We start from the raw sequence: 15,219 nt of genomic DNA on the forward strand, positions 1-15,219 counted from the left end.
TGACAACAATACACGCACGGCACTGACACCAATACACGCACTGCACTGACACAAATACACGCACTGCACTGACAACAACACACATGCTGCACTGACACCAATACACGCACTGCACTGACAGCAATAGACACACTGCACTGACAAAAGTACACACTGCACGGACAACAACACACGCACTGCACTGACAACAACACATGCACTGCACTGACAACAACACACTTAGTACACTGACAACAATACACACATGTCATTGACACCAATACACGCACTGCACTGACACCAATACATGCACTGCACAGCCAACAATACAAGCACTGCACTGGCAACAATACACGCACTGCGCTGACAACAATACACGCACTGCACTGACAACAGCACACGCACTGCAGTGACAACAATACACGCAATACACTGACAACAATACACACGCTGCACTGACACCAATACACACGCTCCACTGACAACAATACACGCACTGCACTGGCAACAATACGCGCACTGCACTGACAACAATACACGCAATGCACTAACAACAATACACGCAGTGCACTGACAACAATACACGCACTGCACTGACAACAATACACGCACTGCACTGACAACAATACACGCACTGCACTGACAACAGCAAACGCACTGCACTGACAACAATACACGCACTGCACTGACACCAATAAACGCACTGCACTGACAACACACTGCACTGCACTGACAACAATACACGCAGTGCACTGACAACAATACACGCACTGCACTGACAACAATACACGCACTGCACTGACAACACACGCACTACACTGACAACAATACACGCACTGCACTGACAACACACGCACTACACTGACACCAATACACGCACTGCACTGACAACACACTGCAATGCACTAACAACAATACACGCAGTGCACTGACAACAATACACGCACTGCACTGACAACAATACACGCACTGCACTGACAACAATACACGCACTGCACTGACAACAGCACACGCACTGCACTGACAACAATACACGCACTGCACTGACAACAATACACGCACTGCACAGACAACAATACACGCACTGCACTGACAACAATACACGCACTGCACTGACAACACACGCACTAGACTGACAACAATACACGCACTGCAGTGACAACAGTACACGCACTGCACTGACAAAAATACACGCACGGCACTGACAACAATACACGCACAGCACTGACAACAATACACGCACTGCACTGGCACCAATACACGCACTGCACTGACACCAATACACGCACTGCACTGACACCAACACACGCACTGAACTGACTCCAATACATGAACTGAACTGACACCAATACACGCACTGCACTTCCTACAATACACGCACTGCACTGACAACAATACACGCACTGCACTGACAACAATACACGCACTGCACTGGCACCAATACACGCACTGCACTGGCACCAATACAAGCACTGCACTGACACCAATACACGCACTGCACTGACAACAGCACACGCACTGCACTGACACAAATACACACGCTGCACTGACACCAAAACACACGCTACACTGACAACAATACACACACTGCACTGACACCAATACACGCACTGCACTGACAACAATACACGCACTGCACTGACAACAATACACACGCTGCACTGACAACAACACACACGCTGCACTGACAACAACACACACGCTGCACTGACACCAATACACACACTGCACTGACAACAATAGACACACTGCACTGACAAAAATACACACTGCACGGACAACAACACACGCACTGCACTGACAACAATACATGTACTGCACTGACACTAATACACATGCTGCACTGACACCAATACACACGCTGCACTGACAACAATACACGCAGTGCATTGACAACAATACAAGCACGGCACTGACACCAATACACGCACTGCACTGACAACAATACACACACTGCTCTGACAACAATACACACACTGCACTGACAACAATACACACACTGCACTGACAACAATACACACACTGCGCTGACAACAATACACACACTGCACTGACACCAAAACACACACTGCACTGACAACAATACACACACTGCGCTGACAACAATACACACACTGCACTGACAACAATACACACACTGCGCTGACAACAATACACACACTGCGCTGACAACAATACACACACTGCACTGACAACAATACACACACTGCACTGACAATACGCACACTGCACAGACAAAAATATACGCACTGCACAGACAACAATACACGCACTGCACAGACAACAATACACGCACTGCACTGACAACAATACACGCACTGCACTGACAACAATACACGCACTGCACTGACAACAATACACACACTGCACTGACAATACACGCACTGCACAGACAACAATACACGCACTGCACTGACAACAATACACGCACTGCACTGACAACAATACACACATGGCACTGACAACAATACACGCACTGCACTCACAACAGCACACGCACTGCACTGACACCAATACACGCACTGCACTGACAACAATACACGCACTGTACTGACAACAATACACCCACTGCACTGACAACAATACACGCACTGCACTGACAACAATACATGCAGTGCACTGACAACAATACACACATGGCACTGACAACAATACACGCACTGCACTCACAACAGCACACGCACGGCACTGACACCAATACACACTCTGCACTGACACCAATACACACGCTGCACTGACAACAATACACGCACTGCACTGGCACCAATACACGCACTGCACTGGCAGCAACACACGCACTGCACTGGCACCAATACACGCACTGCACTGGCAGCAACACACGCACTGCACTGGCACCAATACACTCACTGCACTGACAGCAATACACGCACTGCACTGACACCAATACACGCACTGCACTGACACCAACACACGCACTGAACTGACACCAATACACGCACGGCACTGACACCAATACACGCACTGCACTGCCAACAATACACGCACTGCACTGACAACAATACACGCACTGCACTGACAACAATAGACGCACTGCACTGACAACAATACACGCACTGCACTGACAACAATACACGCACTGCACTGACAACAACACACACACTGCACTGACAACAATACACGCACTGCATTGACACCAATACACACGCTGCACTGACAACAATCCACGCACTGCACTGACAACAATACACGCACTGCACTGACACCAATACACACGCTGCACTGACAACAATACACGCACTGCACTGACAACAACACACACACTGCACTGGCAGCAACACACGCACTGCACTGGCACCAATACACGCACTGCACTGGCACCAACACACGCACTGCACTGACAACAATACATGCACTGCACTGACAACAATACCCGCACTGCACTGACAACAATACACGCACGGCACTGACAACAACACACGCACGGCACTGACACCAATACAAGCACGGCACTGACACCAATACACGCACTGCACTGACAGCAATACACACACTGCACTGACAACAACACACATGCTGCACTGACACCAATACACGCGCTGCACTGACAACAATATACGCACTGCACTGACAACAATACACGCACTGCACTGACAACAGTACATGCACGGCACTGACAACAACACACGCACGGCACTGACAACAACACACTTAGTACACTGACAACAATACACGCATGGCACTGACACCAATACACGCACTGCACTGACACCAATACATGCACTGCACTGCCAACAATACAAGCACTGCACTGGCAACAATACACGCACTGCGCTGACAACAATACACGCACTGCACTGTCAACAATACACGCACTGCACTGACAACAGCACACGCACTGCACTGACAACAATACACGCACAGCACTGACAACAATACACGCACTGCACTGACATCAATACACGCACTGCACTGACACCAATACACACACTGCACTGACAACAACACACACGCTGCACTGACACCAATACACGCGCTGCACTGACAACAATACACGCACTGCACTGACAACAATACACGCACGGCACTGACACCAATACACGCACTGCACTGACACAAATACACGCACTGCACTGACAACAACACACATGCTGCACTGACACCAATACACGCACTGCACTGACAGCAATAGACACACTGCACTGACAAAAGTACACACTGCACGGACAACAACACACGCACTGCACTGACAACAACACATGCACTGCACTGACAACAACACACTTAGTACACTGACAACAATACACACATGTCATTGACACCAATACACGCACTGCACTGACACCAATACATGCACTGCACAGCCAACAATACAAGCACTGCACTGGCAACAATACACGCACTGCGCTGACAACAATACACGCACTGCACTGACAACAGCACACGCACTGCAGTGACAACAATACACGCAATACACTGACAACAACACACACGCTGCACTGACACCAATACACGCACTGCACTGACAACAATACACACGCTGCACTGACACCAATACACACGCTCCACTGACAACAATACACGCACTGCACTGGCAACAATACGCGCACTGCACTGACAACAATACACGCAATGCACTAACAACAATACACGCAGTGCACTGACAACAATACACGCACTGCACTGACAACAATACACGCACTGCACTGACAACAATACACGCACTGCACTGACAACAGCAAACGCACTGCACTGACAACAATACACGCACTGCACTGACACCAATAAACGCACTGCACTGACAACACAATGCACTGCACTGACAACAATACACGCAGTGCACTGACAACAATACACGCACTGCACTGACAACAATACACGCACTGCACTGACAACACACGCACTACACTGACAACAATACACGCACTGCACTGACAACACACGCACTACACTGACACCAATACACGCACTGCACTGACAACACACTGCAATGCACTAACAACAATACACGCAGTGCACTGACAACAATACACGCACTGCACTGACAACAATACACGCACTGCACTGACAACAATACACGCACTGCACTGACAACAGCACACGCACTGCACTGACAACAATACACGCACTGCACTGACAACAATACACGCACTGCACAGACAACAATACACGCACTGCACTGACAACAATACACGCACTGCACTGACAACACACGCACTAGACTGACAACAATACACGCACTGCAGTGACAACAGTACATGCACTGCACTGACAACAATACACGCACTGCACTGACAACAGCACACGCACTGCACTGACAACAACACACACACTGCACTGACAACAATACACGCACTGCACAGACAACAATACACGCACTGCACTGACAACAATACACGCACTGCACTGACAACACACGCACTAGACTGACAACAATACACGCACTGCAGTGACAACAGTACACGCACTGCACTGACAACAATACACACACTGCACTGACAACACACACACTGCACTGACAACAACACACGCACTGCACTGACAACAATACACACACTGCACTGACAACACACACACTGCACTGACAACAACACACACACTGCACTGACAACACACGCACTACACTGACAATACACGCACTGCAGTGACAACAACACACACGCTGCATTGACACCAATACACACACTGCACTGACAACAACAGACACACTGCACTGACAAAAATACACACTGCATGGACAACAGCACACGCACTGCACTGACAACAATACACGCACTGCACTGACAACAATACATGCACTGCACTGACAACAGTACACGCACTGCAGTGACAACAATACACGCACTACAGTGACAACAATACACGCACTGCACTGACAACAATACATGCACTGCACTGGCACCAATACACACACTGCACTGGCACCAATACGCGCACTGCACTGACAACAATACACGCAATGCACTGACACCAATACACGCACTGCACTGACACCAATACACGCATGGCACTGACACCAATACACACACTGCACTGCCAATAATACACACACTGCACTGACAATACACGCACTGCACTGACAACAATACACGCACTGCACTGACAACAATACACGCACTGCACTGACAACAATACACGCACTGCACTGACAACAATACACGCACTGCACTGACAACACACTGCAATGCACTAACAACAATACACGCAGTGCACTGACAACAATACACGCACTGCACTGACAACACACGCACTACACTGACAACAATACACGCACTGCACTGACAACACACGCACTACACTGACACCAATACACGCACTGCACTGACAACACACTGCAATGCACTAACAACAATACACGCAGTGCACTGACAACAATACACGCACTGCACTGACAACAATACACGCACTGCACTGACAACAATACACGCACTGCACTGACAACAGCACACGCACTGCACTGACAACAATACACGCACTGCACTGACAACAATACACGCACTGCACAGACAACAATACACGCACTGCACTGACAACAATACACGCACTGCACTGACAACACACGCACTAGACTGACAACAATACACGCACTGCAGTGACAACAGTACACGCACTGCACTGACAACAATACACACACTGCACTGACAACACACACACTACACTGACAATACACGCACTGCAGTGACAACAACACACACGCTGCATTGACGCCAATACACACACTGCACTGACAACAACAGACACACTGCACTGACAAAAATACACACTGCACGGACAACAGCACACGCACTGCACTGACAACAATACACGCACTGCACTGACAACAATACATGCACTGCACTGACAACAGTACACGCACTGCAGTGACAACAATACACGCACTGCAGTGACAACAATACACGCACTGCACTGACAACAATACATGCACTGCACTGGCACCAATACACACACTGCACTGGCACCAATACGCGCACTGCACTGACAACAATACACGCAATGCACTGACACCAATACACGCACTGCACTGACACCAATACACGCATGGCACTGACACCAATACACGCATGGCACTGACACCAATACACACACTGCACTGCCAATAATACACACACTGCACTGACAATACACGCACTGCACTGACAACAATACACGCACTGCACTGACAACAATACACGCACTGCACTGACAACAATACACGCACTGCACTGACAACAATACACGCACTGCACTGACAACAATACACGCACTGCACTGACAACAATACACGCACTGCACTGACAACCATACACGCACTGCACTGACAACCATACACGCACTGCACTGACAAAAATACACGCACTGCACTGACAAAAATACACGCACGGCACTGACAACAATACACGCACGGCACTGACAACAATACACGCACTGCACTGGCACCAATACACGCACTGCACTGACACTAATACACGCACTGCACTGACACCAACACACGCACTGAACTGACTCCAATACATGCACTGAACTGACACCAATACACGCACTGCACTTCCTACAATACACGCACTGCACTGACAACAATACACGCACTGCACTGACAACAATACACGCACTGCACTGACAACAATACACGCACTGCACTGGCACCAATACACGCACTGCACTGGCACCAATACAAGCACTGCACTGACACCAATACACGCACTGCACTGACAACAGCACACGCACTGCACTGACACAAATACACACGCTGCACTGACACCAAAACACACGCTGCACTGACAACAATACACACACTGCACTGACACCAATACACGCACTGCACTGACAACAATACACGCACTGCACTGACAACAATACACACGCTGCACTGACAACAACACACACGCTGCACTGACACCAATACACACACTGCACTGACAACAATAGACACACTGCACTGACAAAAATACACACTGCACGGACAACAACACACACACTGCACTGACAACAATACATGTACTGCACTGACAACAACACATGCACTGCACTGACACTAATACACATGCTGCACTGACACCAATACACACACTGCACTGACAACAATACACACACTGCACTGACAATACGCACACTGCACAGACAACAATATACGCACTGCACAGACAACAATACACGCACTGCACAGACAACAATACACGCACTGCACTGACAACAATACACGCACTGCACTGACAACAATACACACACTGCACTGACAATACGCACACTGCACAGACAACAATATACGCACTGCACAGACAACAATACACGCACGGCACAGACAACAATACACGCACTGCACTGACAACAATACACGCACTGCACTGACAACAATACACCCACTGCACTGACAACAATACACGCACTGCACTGACAACAATACATGCAGTGCACTGACAACAATACACACATGGCACTGACAACAATACACGCACGGTACTGACAACAACACACTTAGTGCACTGACAACAATACACGCACTGCACTCACAACAGCACACGCACTGCACTGACACCAATACACACTCTGCACTGACAACAATACACACTCTGCACTGACAACAATACACACTCTGCACTGACACCAATACACACGCTGCACTGACAACAATACACGCACTGCACTGACACCAATACACACTCTGCACTGACAACAATACACACTCTGCACTGACAACAATACACACTCTGCACTGACACCAATACACACGCTGCACTGACAACAATACACGCACTGCACTGGCACCAATACACACTCTGCACTGACACCAATACACACTCTGCACTGACACCAATACACACGCTGCACTGACAACAATACACACTCTGCACTGACACCAATACACACTCTGCACTGACACCAATACACACGCTGCACTGACAACAATACACGCACTGCACTGGCACCAATACACGCACTGCACTGGCAGCAACACACGCACTGCACTGGCACCAATACACGCACTGCACTGGCAGCAACACACGCACTGCACTGGCACCAATACACTCACTGCACTGACAGCAATACACGCACTGCACTGACACCAATACACGCATTGCACTGACACCAACACACGCACTGAACTGACACCAATACACGCACTGCACTGACACCAATACACGCACTGCACTGCCAACAATACACGCACTGCACTGACAACAATACACGCACTGCACTGACAACAATAGACGCACTGCACTGACAACAATCCACGCACTGCACTGACACCAATACACGCACTGCACTGACAACAATAGACGCACTGCACTGACACCAATCCACGCACGGCACTGACACCAATACACGCACTGCACTGCCAACAATACACGCACTGCACTGACAACAATACACGCACTGCACTGACAACAATAGACGCACTGCACTGACAACAATCCACGCACTGCACTGACAACAATACACGCACTGCACTGACACCAATACACACGCTGCACTGACAACAATACACGCACTGCACTGACAACAACACACGCACTGCACTGGCAGCAACACACGCACTGCACTGGCACCAATACACGCACTGCACTGGCACCAACACACGCACTGCACTGGCACCAATACACTCACTGCACTGACAGCAATACACGCACTGTACTGACACCAATACACGCACTGCACTGACACCAACACACGCACTGAACTGACACCAATACACGCACGGCACTGACACCAATACACGCACTGCACTGCCAACAATACACGCACTGCACTGACAACAATACACGCACTGCACTGACAACAATACACGCACTGCACTGACAACAGTACACGCACTGCACTGACAACAATACACGCACTGCACTGACAACAATACACGCACTGCACTGACAACAATCCACGCACTGCACTGACAACAATACCCGCACTGCACTGACAACAATACATGCACTGCACTGACAACAATACCCGCACTGCACTGACAACAATACATGCACGGCACTGACAACAACACACGCACGGCACTGACACCAATACAAGCACGGCACTGACACCAATACACGCACTGCACTGACACCAATACACACACTGCACTGACAACAACACACATGCTGCACTGACACCAATACACGCGCTGCACTGACAACAATATACGCACTGCACTGACAACAATACACGCACTGCACTGACAACAGTACATGCACGGCACTGACAACAACACACGCACGGCACTGACAACAACACACTTAGTACACTGACAACAATACACGCATGGCACTGACACCAATACACGCACTGCACTGACACCAATACATGCACTGCACTGCCAACAATACAAGCACTGCACTGGCAACAATACACGCACTGCGCTGACAACAATACACGCACTGCACTGTCAACAATACACGCACTGCACTGACACCAATACACACACTGCACTGACAACAACACACACGCTGCACTGACACCAATACATGCGCTACACCGACAACAATACACGCACGGCACTGACAACAATGCACGCACTGCACTGACAACAATACAAGCACGGCACTGACACCAATACACGCACTGCACTGACACCAATACACGCACTGCACTGACAACAACACACATGCTGCACTGACACCAATACACGCACTGCACTGACAGCAATAGACACACTGCACTGACAAAAGTACACACTGCACGGACAACAACACATGCACTGCACTGACAACAACACACTTAGTACACTGACAACAATACACACATGTCATTGACACCAATACACGCACTGCAATGACACCAATACATGCACTGCACTGCCAACAATACAAGCACTGCACTGGCAACAATACACGCACTGCGCTGACAACAATACACGCACTGCACTGACAACAGCACACGCACTGCAGTGACAACAATACACGCAATACACTGACAACAACACACACGCTGCACTGACACCAATACACGCACTGCACTGACAACAATACACACGCTGCACTGACACCAATACACACGCTCCACTGACAACAATACACGCACTGCACTGGCAACAATACGCGCACTGCACTGACAACAATACACGCAATGCACTGACAACAATACACGCACTGCACTGACAACAGCAAACGCACTGCACTGACAACAATACACGCACTGCACTGACACCAATACACGCACTGCACTGACAACACACTGCACTGCACTGACAACAATACACGCAGTGCACTGACAACAATACACGCACTGCACTGACAACAATACACGCACTGCACTGACAACACACGCACTACACTGACAACAATACACGCACTGCACTGACATCACACGCACTACACTGACACCAATACACGCACTGCACTGACAACACACTGCAATGCACTAACAACAATACACGCAGTGCACTGACAACAATACACGCACTGCACTGACAACAATACACGCACTGCACTGACAACAATACACGCACTGCACTGACAACAATACACGCACTGCACTGACAACAGCACACGCACTGCACTGACAACAATACACGCACTGCACTGACAACAATACACGCACTGCACTGACAACAATACACGCACTGCACTGACAACACACGCACTAGACTGACAACAATACACGCACTGCAGTGACAACAGTACACGCACTGCACTGACAACAATACACACACTGCACTGACAACACACGCACTACACTGACAATACACGCACTGCAGTGACAACAACACACACGCTGCATTGACACCAATACACACACTGCACTGACAACAACAGACACACTGCACTGACAAAAATACACACTGCACGGACAACAGCACACGCACTGCACTGACAACAATACACGCACTGCACTGACAACAATACATGCACTGCACTGACAACAGTACACGCACTGCAGTGACAACAATACACGCACTGCAGTGACAACAATACACGCACTGCACTGACAACAATACATGCACTGCACTGACAACAGTACACGCACTGCAGTGACAACAATACACGCACTGCAGTGACAACAATACACGCGCTGCACTGACAACAACACACACGCTGCACTGAAAACACACGCGCTGCACTGACACCAATACACACGCTCCACTGACAACAATACACGCACTGCACTGACAACAATACACGCACTGCACTGGCAACAATACACGCACTGCACTGACAACAATGCACGCAAGGCACTGACAACAATACACGCAAGGCACTGACAATACACGCAGTGCACTGACAACAATACACGCACTGCACTGACAACAATACACGCACTGCACTGACAACAATACACGCAGTGCACTGACAACAATACACGCACTGCACTGACAACAATACACGCAAGGCACTGACAACTATACACGCAGTGCACTGACAACAATACACGCACTGCACTGACAACAATACACGCACTGCACTGACAACAGCAAACGCACTGCACTGACAACAATACACGCACTGCACTGACAACAATACACGCACTGCACTGACAACAGCAAACGCACTGCACTGACAACAATACACGCACTGCACTGACAACAATACACGCACTGCAGTGACAACAGTACACGCACTACACTGACAACAATACACACACTGCACTGACAACACACGCAGTACACTGACAATCCACGCACTGCAGTGACAACAATACACGCACGGCAGTGACAACAATACACACACTGCACTGACAACAACACACACGCTGCATTGACACCAATACACACACTGCACTGACAACAATAGACACACTGCACTGACAAAAATACACAGACTGCACTGACACCAATACACACACTGCACTGACACCAATACACACACTGCACGGACAACAGCACACGCACTGCACTGACAACAATACCCGCACGGCACTGACAACAATACACGCACTGCACTGACAACAATACACGCACTGCACTGAGAACAATACACACACTGCACTGAGAACAATACACGTACGGCACTGACAACAATACACACACTGCACTGAGAACAATACACACACTGCACTGACAACAATACACACACTGCACTGACAACAATACACGCACTGCACTGAGAACAATACACGCACTGCACTGAGAACAATACACGTACGGCACTGACAAAAATACAGGCACGGCACTGACAACAATACACGCACGGCACTCACACCAATACACGCACTGCACTGACATCAATACACGCACTGCACTGACAACAACACAAACGCGGCACTGACACCAAAACACGCACTGCACTGACACCAACACACACACTTGACTGACAAAAATACACGCACTGCACTGACACCAATACACGTACGGCACTGACAACAATACACGCACGGCACTGACAAAAATACAGGCACTGCACTGACAACAACACAAATGCTGCACTGACACCAAAACACACGCTGCACTGACACCAATACACGCACTGCACTGCCAACAATACACGCACTGCACAGACAACAATACACGCACTGCACTGACAACACACTAAGTGCACTGACAACAATACACGCACTGCACTGACAACACCGCACGCACTGCACTGACACCAATACACACGCTGCACTGACACCAATACACGCACTGCACTGAGAACACACGCACTGCACTGACACCAACACACACACTTGACTGACAAAAATACACGCACGGCACTGACACCAATGCACGCACTGCACTGCCAACAATACACGCACCGCACTGACAACAACACACACGTTGCACTGACAACAACACACACGTTGCACTGACACCAATACACACACTGCACTGGCACCAACACACGCACTGCACTGACAACAGAACAGTGCGCCCACAACAGTAGCCGCACTGCGCCCACAACAGTAGCCGCACTGCGCCCACAACAGTAGCCGCACTGCGCCCACAACAGTACCCGCACTGCGCCCACAACAGTACCCGCACTGCGCCCACAACAGTACCCGCACTGCGCCCACAACTGCACCCACAACAGTACCCGCACTGCGCCAACCTTACCCGCACTGCGCCCACAACAGTACCCGCACTGCGCCCACAACAGTACCCGCACTGCGCCCACAACAGTACCCGCACTGCGCCCACAACAGTAGCCGGACTGCGCTCACAACAGTAGCCGCACTGTGCTCACAATACCCGCTCTGCGCTCACAACAATACCCGCTCTGCGCTCACAACAATACCCGCTCTGCGCTCACAACAATACCCGCTCTGCGCTCACAGCAATACCCGCTCTGCGCTCACAGCAATACCCGCTCTGCGCTCACAGCAATATCCGCTCTGCGCTCACAGCAATATCCGCTCTGCGCTCACAACAATACCCGCTCTGCGCTCACAACAATACCCGCTCTGCGCTCACAACAATACCCGCTCTGCGCTCACAACAATACCCGCTCTGCGCTCACAACAATACCCGCTCTGCGCTCACAACAATACCCGCTCTGCGCTCACAACAATACCCGCTCTGCGCTCACAACAATACCCGCTCTGCGCTCACAACAATACCCGCTCTGCGCTCACAACAATACCCGCTCTGCGCTCACAGCAATATCCGCTCTGCGCTCACAGCAATATCCGCTCTGCGCTCACAGCAATATCCGCTCTGCGCTCACAACAATACCCGCTCTGCGCTCACAACAATATCAGCTTTGTGCTCAGAGCAATATTGGCAATGTTGTCACTGGGCTGGGTCCACTGGTTGAGGTTAGATTCTTTGCGCCTGTCCTTAGCTCTGTTTTCAAGTGTTTGCAAAGTGTTTGTTCAACTACTGGTCACATATGATACCCACTGGCTCTGTGCCCTAGCACAATATGCTTCTCTTTAGAGTTGTCACAACTCATCCTCTCACTCTCATTCTTGGGGTGCCAGTTGTCTGATTCCTCAGACTATCTTTATTATGGCCAGTTCTGCCACTTCAGCTTTCCACATCAGGCAAGGCCGTGCCCTCTCAGCCCCTCACAGCTGATCACAATCTGTTTACTCTGCAGTTTTAAACAATTTCAACAAACTTTGTGTGTCCATGCAGTGAGAACATTCCCAGAAGCAATTCCAATGAATCCCCTAGGTTTTGGCCGAATGATACAGATTAACTGGCAAAATATCATTCCCTCATTCCTAAAATCCGGAGATTTTATACCATGAATGTCACCACATTGCAAGGCATTAAAATTGGCCAAGATCAGTGCCTAGTGTGATCCACCCTGACTCTCCACAGGATCTGTACCCTGTGAGATCCACCCCCCCACACGCGCCAAGATCTGTACCCAGTGTGATCTACCCCACCACACTCACCTGGGATTTGTACCCAGTGTGATCCACCCTGGCCCTCCACGGAATCTGTATCCAGTGTGA

General features: G+C 49.6%; 1 protein-coding gene across 1 annotated transcript in view; it reads right to left on the reverse strand.

Moving 5' to 3' along the window:
- The window catches only part of LOC144506132 (phosphorylase b kinase regulatory subunit alpha, liver isoform-like), a 1,103,981-nt gene that overhangs the window by 1,034,270 nt on the left and 54,492 nt on the right, over nt 1-15,219 (reverse strand). The window lies entirely within an intron of this gene.

This window comes from Mustelus asterias, chromosome 17 (assembly GCF_964213995.1).
Source record: "Mustelus asterias chromosome 17, sMusAst1.hap1.1, whole genome shotgun sequence".
Classification (NCBI taxonomy): Eukaryota; Metazoa; Chordata; class Chondrichthyes; order Carcharhiniformes; family Triakidae; genus Mustelus; species Mustelus asterias.